Here is a 13,749-nt window from a genome sequence, read left to right on the forward strand (position 1 = left end):
CTTTAGTACTAAAGGTTTGGGTGAATTAGGTATAAAATTTACTTTGAAGTTAATATTTTTGGAAGTGTGCAATGGATTAATTAAATTTACATTATTTCTTATGGGAAAATTCGCTTCGGTTTATGAATTTTTGGGTTGTGAACCGTCTCTGGGAACAGATTAAATTCATAGGCTGAGGTACCACTGTACTGTAATATGTAATGTGACTGGCGTATACAAGTGTGGAGAGTGTTATAAAGCATGAAACCAGTCACTTATCAAAGTACTGTACTGATCTCAGGAGACATTGGGTGAGAGGCTTGAGTTGTGGTAGGTAAGTGTGTGAAGGGTAGGTGGGTGCTGGACTCCTAGTTGACTAGCACTGCCATCTGGTGACAGGACGGTGAACCAGCAAGGTGGTATTTTGGCTATTTATGAATGTTTTGATTGGTATTTGTTCAAACCCTTTTGCATTTTTTGTCATGATTTTCCTTCTGTTGAGAGAGGCAGGATTCTGGTTCCTGTTCCTAGTAGGTCATGATATAGTCATCAACACCAGGTGAGATGGTATTGGCTGTAGGGTATTAGTGCATGAGTTTTGAGAGAGCTACTGAGGGGGGCTATCCCAGAAATAATAATAGTAATTCACTTAACACTACTCACATTTAAGCATAAATAATTAAACTCCTCGTTAACAGGTTTTTCTTGGTGACAAAGTTAAAAGCACTATCTGGAACAGGGGAAACACATAAGGTGAATGTCTCAGAGTTGCAACATAAACTCTCAAAAGACAACTCTGGGTGAATTGGGAATCACCAAATGATGCTAGGGAAGGAAACCTTAAACAAAAGCAAGGGTGATTAAAAAAAACTGGGGACACAATGTGGTTGACAAATACAATTATGGAATCATAAAAAGAATACTAATAGCAACAAAGGCCCTTATATGTCTAACTTATCAGGAAAGCCAAAAACATGACTTTTTCATATAAGCTGGATATACAGCTACAGCAAAGGCATCAATTTATCAAGCATTTTGGTGACGGCTGTGCTGTTGGCAGGCACAGTACTTGGGAGGTTGAGCAAGGGTGGCCAGTGGCCAACTATCTGTTTTCACATTGTTTTGTTTATTTTCTCTGTGGGCATTGGTTTGGTGGCACTTTACTTTCAGGATGAATAACTTTGGTGGTACCCGTAGATCAATTTATGATCCCTTCATATTTATTTCACCTCTTTTTGAAGGAACCAAGTTATGGTCCTGTGTTCTTGCTAGGTCTATGCAAATTGTCAAAGACTTGATTGATGACCAAACCATACAAGAGAAAGTGGAGAAATAACAACATGTCAGTCCAGTCTGGACCATTATCAAGTCGTGTGACTTGATAATGGTCCAGGACGGACCGAAACGTTGTCATTTCTTCACCTTGTGGTGTGTGGTTTGGTCATCATATCTTCAGCAACGTTATTGTGGCTCATCATCTGCAGGAGTTGATTGTTGCTACAAGCCCATTTGAATCAGAATCTTTAGCTCAGGGAATCCACTGAGAGTTCCCAGCACAGAATTTATCTTTTCCACTCAGAGTACAGTTGTAGACGGATGAAATAAAAATGAGAGGGGTAGTGTATACAATAGCATTGAATGCTTAAAACTTTGTGATAAATGTTATAGGGAAGATGGAACTCCATGAACATATATCAGGGCCTTTTATTACATTATGGTAATTACTCACTCAGTGTACTCACACTTAAACATATTTGTAACAGACTTGTTCCACTGCAAACAGATTTATGTTGCATCCTATGTTTGCTATTTTTGTCTACTTTATGCTTAGCATTATTATATTTATTCAATAGATAGAACACTTTGCTCACATTTTAATACCAAAAGCACTTGACAAAAAACTTTGTTTTAAATATTTTGTTGAAAATATTTTAAATTTCGTGCCACCAAATTTTGGTCAAGTAAATGCACGAGCTTGGTCTCCTGTCCTGGCATTATTATTATTATTGTTTCCTTTGTTGGTCTCTACACTGGTTCTGTTTTGTATACTTAATATTGTTGAGTTCCTGACACACACCTTGTTTCCTGTTGTGAGGTTGTTCCTATCTCTCTTTCACACAATCTCTTACAGTTGTTTTCCACCACATGTGACCATACAACCACTTTGGCTGATCATTTGATTATGATGTATCGTATTTTCAATTTGAAGTCAGCTGCTCTTCCCACTCTATTGTATTTATTTATCACTTTTTTGTGGAGAGCCTCTCCAGCTCTCTGGAGCTTACTGGACTGATATGTATATATTAGACCGTGGCATAAGTCAATTCGATGGAGTTCTTGCCTACCGGGGACCATGAGCCAGAACCTGGCCCCCCCCCCCCTCAGAGAGGCACGAGGCGCAATGGCCTATAGAAACCCCCCACATGTGATTGGAAGCATTCTATGTCTGCCATATATCGGGTTAGGCACCCAGAAAAGTAGGCATCCCAAAACAAACTACAGCTGGTTAAAAATTGTGACCGAAAGAGAAACTAGCTGGCAGAATTCCTCAAGCTGAAAACAAGCATATCATCATCATTGCCGTCGCGCCACTATCTGCGCAGCCCCCCCCCCCCCTGCCCTGGGAGGGGGAAGAGGGAGCCCCAGGGCCCCCATCCCCCTGCACCGGCTATCCAAACCCAGTACTTTGGCTGATGTGCTGAGTGGCAGTCGTTCGACTCTGGCTTCAATCCTTGTGCAGTGCTGTGCTTTGTAGTATGGTTGTGTGCTAGCTAAGTGTAATTCCAGAAATACTGGGGGGCTGCATGTGCCTAGGGTCACCTTCCCTCTATGCCCTGTAAGTACTGCCCTTACGGTTTGGTGTTACCTTCCACATACTGTTCAGGATCTACCTCTGCAGGATTCTTTTGTTGCTCGGTGATTACCTACCCTTGGAATCAGCTGGGGCTTTCTTGCTGCTGTTTGACCTTGGGTAGGAAGTAGTATCGTCGCTGGCAGGGGCGCAAGGTACTGTACAGCTATCTAATATTATGCATAGCAACCGGTTCTGTTCCTCCTAGAGATGTGCTTTTGTGGGGTTTTTCTTTTTCTTTTCTTTTGTTTGCCTTTTGGAGGGGGGGGGGTCTGCCTGGTGTGGCTACAGGACCACTTGTATTATTTTGGTGGCCCTTTGCTAGGTCCCCATGATTGTACAAGTCGCTAGGGTTCAGCTTTTGTTTGTTTGTTTGGTAGTTCTGGGATAACCAATTAGCAGTACCTTGCCTGGGCTGCCTTTAGCAGCTAGCCTAAGGGCCCTGGAAAACCCCATTGGGGCTCATTAGTCCAATAGATGCGTCCTCTGAGTCCCATCTCGCTTTGTGTGAGTTTGAAGGTTGCTTTGTCCCCTTGTCTCAGGGTAACACCCACCATTTTTTGCCTCCACCTTGCTGGCTGTTGGGTCAATGACACCTTTGACCCGGAGCCCTACGAGTGGTGTTCCTTGCTTGTATTCCAGTTCACCCAATCCACTGATCTTGATATTCAGGTACAGGCAGCTTCAGCATTGCATGCGAGGTTTAGGTTGCTGCAACGTGCTAGGTTGGTTGTCTTTCCGGATGCCCCGAGGCTGCCCTGCTTTGGTTATAGGGACCCGGTCTTGGGGGTGTTGGTCACCTCGACTTTGGTTTCGTCTGCACCTCCTTGTCCTTCCCCTGCTGTTGTTCATACTGCTCCCCCCTCCCCCTGTTGGCGCCTCCCAAACATCTGAGGGTTTCAGAGTTGGGGCAGGGTTTAGATGGTGGCGACTCGGGTGGCTTCAGGGACTGCCTCTTCCGGTTCGGTAGTGGTGGCATTCAAGCCGGTTCCTCCTGCCGGGGCTTTTGGGTCAGACCAGCGGACACCCCCCCCCTCCCACTTCTTCCCTGCTTTTCTAGTAGACACTGCCTTTTCTCCAGAGGCAGAGGGTTTGGAGGTCGGCCCTGTCCTGGGTCCTGATGTGGAGGATCCCAGGGCAGGGGAGGAGTTGACCTGGGGGGGAGGGGGCTTAGGCACCATTTGAGACTGCTTGGATGTTGGTACCCTCAGCGAAGGCCTTGTTGTTACAGAGGAAAGGGTTTTCTTATCACCCGCTCCCTGTACGAGTTTGATACGAGTTCAGTTCCTCTCCGGGTTTGGTTCCGGGTCCCCTTGGGTTCCTCAGTTCCCTCTTTCCAGAGGTTTTCAACTTATTGTATCCCACCTAAAGAGGTTTGGGAGGCTATTGCATCGTACCTCCTGCAAGACCTGGATTTCGCCTCAATAATGGATCCTTCATCATTTGAGTTAGGTTCCTCTTTTCCTTACTGAGTACATTACAAGGTGCCGGAATCTTCCTGATTGGCAGACTGCCCTTTCTTTTTGTTGGGGGTGTGGCATGCATTCTGTCGAACCCGCATGTTTGGGTGGCGGGAAACTACTGTATCAACTCGTTAATCCGGACTATATGGGAAGGACCCCCAGCCGGATTATCACGTTTTTCCGAATTAACGTACTTTTTCACAGCGAAAGTCCAAAAGTGATCATTTCCAACCATTTTTATACCACAAACAACATAATTTGAATTGTCTTGCCACATATAATTATAAAATATTCAACTAGAAACCTCAACTTACCTAGTTGTTCGTCTTTTTGATTGATACCACACATCTTGAAGTTAAGAATTCTTGACAATTTACATAACCTATTCTAACACAACACTAAAATTAACACTTAAAATTACTATACAGTTCATTAAGCAAAGTTAGTTTTGACTGCCAGCTGTTGAAGCCTCACTGGTTGAAGGCACTTGGGTTGCCTGTGACGCCTCACTGGTTGAAGGCGCTTGCTTGCCTGTGACGCCTCACTGGTTGAAGGCGCTTGGCTTGCCTGTGACACCTCACTGGTTGAAGGCACTTGGGTTGCCTGTGACGCCTCACTGGTTGAAGGCGCTTGGCTTGCCTGTGACGCCTCACTGGTTGAAGGCGCTTGGCTTGCCTGTGACACCTCACTGGTTGAAGGCGCTTGGCTTGCCTGTGACGCCTCACTGGTTGAAGGCGCTTGACTTGCCTGTGACGCCTCACTGGTTGAAGGCGCTTGGCTTGCCTGTGACGCCTCACTGGTTGAAGGCGCTTGGCTTGCTTGTGAGGCTTCACTGATTGAAGGTGTTTTGCTTGCCTGTGACGCCTCACTGGTTGAAGGCCCTTTGTTTGCTTTTCTTACCATATAAGAATCAAGTTTAGCTTGCCTTATGTGTTCATTGGCCTGTTGTATGATCAGCTCTTTGGTTCGCCTCAGGTACTGATACATGTTTCCAACTTCTGGATGAGCACAATTGGATAAAAAGTTAATTAACAGGTCAACAGAAGACATGAGTAAACTGTATTTTGTTGTCTGTGGTGTGGTTTCTTCACTGCCTTCTTCATCCTCTTCGTCGTCCTCACCAGTAATAGACTGGAGAATCTTGTCTTTACTCATCACACAATATCCTGGATCATTAGCATCTCTTTCAAGCCAATCAACCACATCCTGTCTTTCTAAGTTTTTGCCAGCATTTCTGAACATTTCATGGATTTCATCTGTAAATCCTTCAAATTCATTTCTTCCTCTTCATTGCTGACCATAGACGTGAGGAGTTTTTCCCAGGAATTCTTCAAAGTCGATTCCTTTACTTCTCTGCACACCTTGGCCCAGTTATAGATGGCATCCTTGATTGTATAGTTCTTCAAATTCTCAAGGGTTCTTTTAGCCCTGTTATCCATGCCAAGTTCCACATCTTCCTGAAGAGGAAAAACCACAAAAACTTCATTGAGCATTTTTTTGGTGTACAATGTCATCATGGCACAGATAATTCCCTGATCCATAGGCTGGATGAGAGAGGTTGTATTAGGAGGAAGTGCCAATACACGTTATCTTGCCATCATATGAGGTTAACGTGTCAGTTCTGGGGTGGGCAGGCGCATTATCAAGCAACAGCAAAGCCCGAACTTCACTTGGCCTCACTTTAAGTTTCTTAACTTGGTCACGAACTTCCCAGCAGAACACATCATGAAACCAAGGAAGAAAGATCTCCTGAGTAAACCATGCATTCTTTGAGTTATAATATTTCACAGGCAGTCTGTCCAAGCAATGTTGTAAGGCTCTTGGTTTCTTTGATTTGCCAACAATTGCACATGTGATTCTATCTGAGCCGTAGGCATTCGCACACATCATGTCCGACAGCCTGTCCTTATACATCTTACGGCCTGGCACACAACCCTCACTCCTCATAGCTAGGGTTTTTTCTGGTAAACTCCTCCAATACAGCCTAGTTTCATCAGCATTATAAATTTGATAAAAATATAAATTATTTGACAAAATGTATCTTCTTAATTTTTGTTTAAATGGTTCTACACTGCTTGTATCTGCACTCAATTTTTCACCAACAATTTTCCTCTTCACAATATTGTGCCTTCCTTTGAACTTTGTAACCCACCCTTCACTAGCTTGGAAATCCTTTATTCCAAGTCTTTCTGCAAACCTGCTTGCAGCATCTCTTATTTCTGGGCCGCGAATTGTTATGCCAGCTGTGCGGTGCTGAACAAACCACTTGTACACAGCCTCATCCAACTGTACATGCGTTGAAGTTTTCAAAGTTCTTCTACCACATCCTCTGCTAGTGCTTGCACCTTCACTCTCACTGGTTGAAATGTATTTCAGGTATTGCTCTTTTTGTTTCCTTATATCAGAAACAGTACTAGTGCCTATATTAAAGTCTTTGGTAACTCTTGAAGTCGACCGGCCACTTTCATAAAGTTGTACAACACGTAACTTGTCTTTAATTGTTAGGGTAACCTCCTTCCTCTTAACACCTCCAGAACGATTGATGCTGCTACCAGACATAGTCTTGACCAAAAATGTTCAAAGTTACTATGAAAACAAAAAAGTTATTTAAAAAATATTTCACTAATGACACGGCATTGGGATATAACGCGAAGGACGGGAGCACATGGGCTGTTTGGCTTGAGCCGGTCGGCCAAGCGGACAGCACGCTGGACTTGTAATCCTGTGGTCTCGGGTTCGATCCCAGGTGCCGGCGAGAAACAATGGGCAGAGTTTCTTTCACCCTATGCCCCTGTTACCTAGCAGTAAAATAGGTACCTGGGTGTTAGTCAGCTGTCACGGGCTGCTTCCTGGGGGTGGAGGCCTGGTCGAGGACCGGGCCGCGGGGACACTAAAAGCCCCGAAATCATCTCAAGATAACCTCAAGACCAGACCTGGACGGGTCTTCTTGGGGGCAGGCACGTTGCGTAGGCCGCCAGTCGGAAAATAACTCGATATTTTTAACCCTTAAACTGCGCAACACGTCATATGAAGGGTTGAATAACTTGCTATAAATTGTGCATTGCGTCATATGACGTTATGGAGTACCACACAAGATTTAAATGGCTCGCGGATACACAGGGTTCACCTCACCTTCATCAGGGCTTGGATAGCCGGCACATGGGTCTGGGGCTTCCCCTTCCCTCTCCTGGGTAGGGGGGGGGGGTTTGCGCAGACAGCGGTGCGGTGACGTCGTGCTCGTTTTCATTTGGGGAGTTCTGTCCACATGTTCGGGTTCCAGTAGCAATATTTTAACCAGAATAGGAGTTTGTCTTGGGGCGCTTACCTTTCTGGTCGCCTGACCTAGTTGATGGCAGACAGAATGCTTCCAACCACACAGGGGTTTCTATAGGCCATTGCTCCTCGTGCCTTTCTGAGAGGGCCAGGTTCTAGCTCGTGGTCCCTGGTAGGCCTAGAACTCCATGTGCATTGACTGATGCCAGGGTCTAATACATTCATATCAGCGTGGTTAGCTCCAGGGAGCCTGCGGGTCTCACCCAGAAAACGGCGTTTCATTAATTCTATGCTGGTTTTTTAACATCTTCCTGTTGATTTTTACTCCTACTTCTTTGTACTTTTTCCATGTCTTTTTCCAAGGGTTTAAATTCATTAAATCCAGAAACCTCTCTATCCTTTAAAAGTATTTTACTTCTCTGGTAAAATTTTAATTTTAAATTCAAATTTAATTTTACTTCACAGCCTAACTTTGTTAAGATGTTAACTCACTCTAGTCTCTCATTCATCTCTATGCCATGTGTCTTCTGGCTCTGGCAGATTGTACAGTAGAAGTTTAAAAATTTCTTCTCCAACTCTTCCAGGTGCATTTCACATCCTTATCAGTTTTCACACCGTCAAACACTGCCAGTTTAATAAAGTACTGTACTTCTTCTCTGAGTCTTTAGCAGCTTCTGTGAAATTTTTTAGTGACACTCTTAACTACCAATCTTACTTTACCATTCCTTTCTGTCCTCTCAGACACTAGCTCTATTTTTGCTCATAAACTGATTACTCATTGTCTAGTACACATTTCCACTCATCTCTGTTACATATTCCCTACAAAAGCTAATTATCCCAAAATTAATCATAATTGTAAACTGTACAGGAAAAAATCAGAGCTTATATGTTCTGGAATTCTGTAGTATTGAGACAGCTTGTCATGGTATACTTAGCATGAAGTCCTTTGTAATACAGTTGAATCTTTATGGGTTATTGTAGACTAAATGGGTTTGAGGTCAAATGTTACCTGCAAATTATTTTATCTCTATTTCCACATTATGGTATAGTTTAAACATAATATTTGTTACTAACAAATTTAATAATGAACTGTACATCTGTCAGTTTATTTATAAATACATTATGTTTTGAATATAAAAAGCTTATACATAATGTAAAGAATCTTAAAAAATAGTTTTGCACCTGCTGTATGTAAATAAACATTGTGATTATGAATAATAATTGGAGATTAAGATATGTATGCCTGCTGAGTTCAGTCACCCATCCATGCACAGTGCATTGTACATCTTGTCGTATAGATGTATGTGGGACATTTGTCCCAGGACTGAACATACAGTATAGAAATATGTTTTTAAAGATTTGATTCTTAATGTTTCTTTTAGAGTCAAGCAACAGTTGGCTTACTAAAAAGCCTACAAAATATGTTTTGAAAAGAATTTTATCATTCTATATTGTACCCACATGTTATCTGCACATGTTCTAACCTATTTTAGGTAAGGATAAAGTTGATTTGGAAACTTGGCACTAATTTGCATAATTAAGATTCCATGAAAAATATTCATACATATATTTAGAATTTTTATGCAAGTTATGCATAATAGAAAATGTCAGTACGAATAGCTGAAAATGGCTATACATGTTTAACACCTATTTAATTAAATTTTATTTCCTGTTGCTTGAGTGCATTCAAGCTTTAGTGAGTTTTCTTCATGGTATTGTTGAGAACCAGTAGTAATACAGTACAGTACTAGTATATTAGCATCTTGTTAACTTTACAAGATATAAGTAAAATGAGCTTTAAAAAAACAGCTGCAAATCTAATGTTTAAAATAAATGACAATACCAAATGTATAAATACAAACATTATATTTATATATTTATTAGTTATTTCAAACTAAATCTAAAGACAAGTGAGAACTGGCCAGGCTTGCTCTGAAGTAAGGCAACATTTACTACTATCAAACTTAGTTTCCATATTTTGCTGGTGATGTGTTGATCTAATTATATTCCTGTGGCATTATAGCAGACAGAAGCTTGCTTTTTAATAGTCTGAGGAGAATGAACAACCTGTCCTCTTAAAAAAATGTTGCTTTTCGCTCGTATGCGTGCTGTGGCCAAAAATGGATGTATGTAATTTGAAATGAAATCGGCTCACGAAAGTGATGTACCTGTACTGTCCCGTTTTCTGTTTGAGTCCTCTGGCTTACTCGGAAAGGTTAGGAGAGGAAACTTTCAATTAACGTTTTTGATGATGTTTTGAAACTTTAGGAGAATTTCCTGCCCTCCTAATCTACCAGAGGACCCTTAACTTACTGTTTGGGGAAAAAAAAAAAAATTTATTTTCAATTTGTTTTCATTTTCAAATTACTGTATGTCCATTTTCGGCCATACGGGTAAACGACCAAATTCAGACTTAATTTGTAAAAGGACAGGTTGGAATGAGCACATGCACAAGTTTATTGATTTAGATACAGTATTAGGTTACTTAAGTGCCTGAAAAGACTGGTCTGTGGCTTGGAAATGCGAATCATGATGTTCAGGTATTTCATTTTTATATACCTTAGCTCAGCTATTACTGTTAATACATAAAGCAGACAACTTCTACCTGTTTATACAAAATTTGGAGGAATTGTGAAAAGAATTTGACTATGACAAGTATGACAATTAACATAACCAGAAATTTTGTTATGTGGGATAAACTTTTGAAGCAAGATTTTAGAGGTTGTGTTATATCCCAGTCTCATCTACATGTCATTTATTTATGGTTGTCATTTTCCAAATTTATTCTGTAAATGATAAAGCTGTATTACAGTTTATACAAGATTTTGTTTAATAGTCATAATGTTATTCTTCATAACACTTAAAACTAAATAAGGCATATCACACTTTTATGACAAAATATAAGTACTGTAGAAGTAAATTATAAATTTTAATTGTAATAATCTAAGATCATCAATATCAGATTTCAAGTGTTGGATTAGACCTTGTTATTTCTGCTCCTAAAGTACTGAGCAGGAGTAATATAATGTGTAAGAACACTTTAGAAAAATTATATTGTACAGTAGTTACTTCTAGCCATGTTCTGGTAGTGATCTACTTTCAATGAAAATACAATAGTTTGCTCAATTTAAGTCAAAGCTACACTACATTTACAAGATATAAGCATTTAAAAAGGACAGCTACAATTCATTAAGTTCCCTGTATCAATGAAGTTTACATACCCAGAATATAGACACAACATTAAGAAATTTGAACAAGGTAAATTAACTTTGATATATTGTTTACATAATTTATTGTAAGTGTTGTTCCATTTCTAATTCTTAAATAATAATTTTAAACTGGACAAAACATGTAGTGTATTAATTAAAGCTACCGATACTTTAAACTTTTTAATTATGTTTTGCTCTGAATATATAAAGTGTCTGCATACTTACCTTGTGCATAATATCTTTCAAAGCATGCATTTGTTAAGATAAAGACAAAAAATTTGATTAAACTGTTTTATAAGAGTGTTCAACTATTGAAGCCAACACTGATTTGTGGCAGGTACAGTCACTGGATAATAATGTTTATAGTACAATAGTGCTGTTGCATAAACTGTTAATTATATGTACTTTCTCTATGAAATATATTAGAAGAATCATCAAGTGGTAATGACTGGATCATTAATTTATTTATATATTTTAGATTATTGCAGGATTTAAGTCATAAAAGGGGACAAATTAACAGTTTCATTTCAAATCAACTACATACTACAAGTTTTATCTACAGCCAACAGAAGGTAGAAACATACAAAATAGTTGTCTTATACTGCAGCTCCTTCAGAGTATTTTGTTTAACTAAATTAACTCTGTAGCAAATTGTACTATGTTAATATAGCCATCCAGCTTCACAAAATATTGTAGTGTACAGGAATACAAGCCATAAGAAGTAGATTCCATTAACATTACAGTACTGCAAAATGCCTCCTTGTTACTCACTGCTCTTTTGCTCACACACAAAACTGTATACTGTACATAAGATGTTTAGTAAATATAAAATACTGTTTATGTATATAGTATGTATATAAAGACAGTCAAATGCTTTCTGGATACCACTTACTTGGAAATGCTGATTTCTTGTTTTGGAACTGTCCAAATAAAGTTAACAATGAAGGGGTGAGAGTTGGTAGGCCAAATTAAATACAATGTTGGATAATGAGGCGAGTTAGATAAACGCATCACAGCAATTGTTTTGGTTTGTGTTGCGGCACTGGGGCATTTATCTGCAACATTTAAGAACATCCGTGCACCATGTTGGCTGCAAATGTAGGTAATTTATTTTCAGAGTACACAAAAAATTTTCAGTTGGGTTTATCTTGCACTGGCCTTCTGATAATGCACTCAGTGGATATAAGTTTGAAGGGTGTGCCTCAGTCTTCTTGTATTTTGATGGCTATTTCTGGGGTAGCCCCGTCGGCTCCCTGGAGCTATTCAGGCTGAATGGATATGGTATGGGTATGTATAACTTTCTGGCATCAGTCAATGTGCATGGAGTTCTTGCCTACTGGGGACCATGAGCCAGAACCTGGCCCCCCCTCAAGAGAGGCACAAGGAGCAATGGCCTATAGAAATCCCTGTGTGATTAGGAAAATTCTATCTCTGCCATTGACCGGATCTGGCACCCAGAAAGGTAGGTGCCCCAAAACAAACCTCTATTCTGGTGAAACTATTGCTACTGAAAGCCAAACAAGTGGACAGAACTCCCCAAACTAAAATTGGCAAACAGGCATGATGTCATCATGTCTTAGCACTGTTGTCTACGCAACCCCCTCCCCTCCACGGGGAGGGGGAAGGGGGAGCCCCAGACTCCCATGCTGGAGATCCACCCTGCAGTTCTCAGGCTGATGTGCTACTGGCATGGTCTTGTGCCTCTGGCTCCAGCAATTTGTCTCAGATTCTGTGCCTTGGGCGTGGACTGTCTATACTGGTGGTGTGCGAGCCAGGAGTAATACTCTTTGGTACTCGGGCTGCATGTGCCTAGGGCCACCTTCCACAAGTCACCTTGGGATCTACCCCCGCTGTGTCTTTTACTGCTCGGTACTTGGCCACCCTTGGAGTCAACTGGGGTCTTTGTTGCCCGTGTTTGGCTCTGGGTAGGGGGTAATTTTTGTCACTGGTAGGGGCACGAGGTACTGCACAGCTAGTATTCACCACTTACAGCAGCCGGCTCTGTTTCATCTGGGTACGTTGTCCTCTTGTGGGGTTTTGCTTTTGTTTTTCTGCCTGGTGAGGGGGACTGCCGTGGTGGTTGCTCCTAATGTGTTGGGATGTATATACAGTATCTATCATTATATCTATTCTCAGTTTTTGTGTGGTTGGTGGTACCTTCTTGCTAGGCCAACATGAGTGGACACATCCCAGGGGTTCAGCTATTAGCAGAATGTTTGGTAGTCTTGGGCGCCGGTTCACAGTACCCTGCCTGGGCTTCCCTTAGCGTGTTAATAAGGCTAAGGGCCCTGGGAAACCCCCGGGGGGGCTCCATGGTCTGATGGATGTGACCCTTGAGTACCCTCTCACTTTGTGCAAGTCAGAAGGTTGCTCTGTCCCCTTGTCTCTGGGGGACAGTCACTGGTTGTGCCTCTTGCCATGCTGCCTGTTGGGTCGGTGATTCTTTTGACCCAGAGTCGTACACCATTTGTTGCCTGTACGTGCTCCAGTTCACCCAAGCTACTGATCATGATATGAGGGTACAGGTGGCAGCTGCGTGGCATGCTAGATTTAGGTTGCTGCAACGCTATAAGTTAGTTGCTATCCCGGATGCCCTGAGACTGCCCCATTTTGGTTTTAGGGACCTGGACTTGGGGGTGAGAGTTGCTTCAGCTCTGGTTCCGTCTCCCCCCCCCCCTCCTTGTCCTTTCCCCTCTGTTGTCCATCCGGTTCTATCCCTCCTTGCTGTTGGCTCCGAAGCGTCTGAGGATTTCGGAGTCAGGGCAGGGTTTAGTTGGTGTTGAAACTCGGGCAGTCTTGGGGAAGTTCCCTTCTGGGGTTGCAGCGGAGGAATTCGAGCCTGGTCCTCCTGCTGGAGCTTCTGGGTCTGACCAGTGGGCTCCTCGTTCGTTCCTGCTTTTTCGGCTGCTCCTGCCTTTTCTTTAGAGGCAGGGGATGTAGAGGACAGCTTGGCCCTTGATCCTTGGGGGTGGGG

This window comes from Procambarus clarkii, chromosome 3, assembly GCF_040958095.1.
Source record: "Procambarus clarkii isolate CNS0578487 chromosome 3, FALCON_Pclarkii_2.0, whole genome shotgun sequence".
Classification (NCBI taxonomy): domain Eukaryota; kingdom Metazoa; phylum Arthropoda; class Malacostraca; order Decapoda; family Cambaridae; genus Procambarus; species Procambarus clarkii.